This window comes from Arachis ipaensis, chromosome B02 (assembly GCF_000816755.2).
Source record: "Arachis ipaensis cultivar K30076 chromosome B02, Araip1.1, whole genome shotgun sequence".
Lineage (NCBI taxonomy): Eukaryota > Viridiplantae > Streptophyta > Magnoliopsida > Fabales > Fabaceae > Arachis > Arachis ipaensis.
This window is the reverse complement of record NC_029786.2, coordinates 72,038,758-72,039,847: the sequence shown is the minus strand read 5'-3', so window position 1 is coordinate 72,039,847 and position 1,090 is coordinate 72,038,758.

Genomic DNA, 1,090 nt, shown 5'->3' with positions numbered 1-1,090 from the left:
ACGTCGTTATTTCATGCTTGTTGGAGAGTGTAACGTCGTTATTTACTACTCTATAATTCAACCTTCTTGTTATTTAAATCAACTATCTACTACATAACTAACTTTGCTTTTGCATTATTCCACTATGATGCATTCACTCTAAGTTTCATAGCCTTACAACTACATTGGGGGACCTCTTGACCCTTGTATTTTTTTGTTGTGATGTTGATTCATTTGGCCCAATTGCTTTTTTTCTCTTTTACAGTTTTTTTTGTTGGTGTTGGACTAATATTTGGCATGATTGGGCTTGTATCAGAGATAGCTTTTGTTGTTATAGCATTTATGACAGTTAATTCTTTATGTTACTAGAGTTTTTGATGCATAGAACTAAATAATTTTTTTTGTCAAATAGATTAGACAACTCTCAATTCTAGACATTATAACATCACAATACATCTACTCTACATACTCATCTATACAATACTTATGTGTTCCTATTCAATAATTAGCATTCGCAAGATTCGAACCCAAATATAGCATCTTAAAAGGTACATGATTCACTTGAGTTAAGATATCAACTACGAATCAAATGATGAATAACTTGAAGGAAATTAAGAGTAAAGTAAATTTTTGAAATTGGTATCCATCATCAACCATAAGAAACACTTCATCCTCATATAAAATAGAAAAAGATTGAATAAGAAAAATAATAAAATTAAGAATATAAATATCTATATAAAATCTATTTTTCTCCTTTCTTTTCATTTTCCCAAAAAATTAAAGTATATATGTAATGATTCATTTTTGAGTTTTATATAGAAATTATTATTGTAGAATGTCATGTGAGACCTAGATAGCATATTAGCTTAAGAATAAACAATTTTACAGAGTAATAATTGAATCATCCTAATTATTTTTTTAATATTTAAAAATTAAAAAAATTAGAAAGATAAGTTAAAATTTTTAATATTTTTAATTCTACAATAATATTAACAAATTTGTTATGAGCAAACACGAATTGAATCAGATTAGATATGGCCAAAATCCCAATCTGATTTGCATTAAAATTATTGAATCAGATTGGATCTAATACCCACGTTTTTAAGTTGTT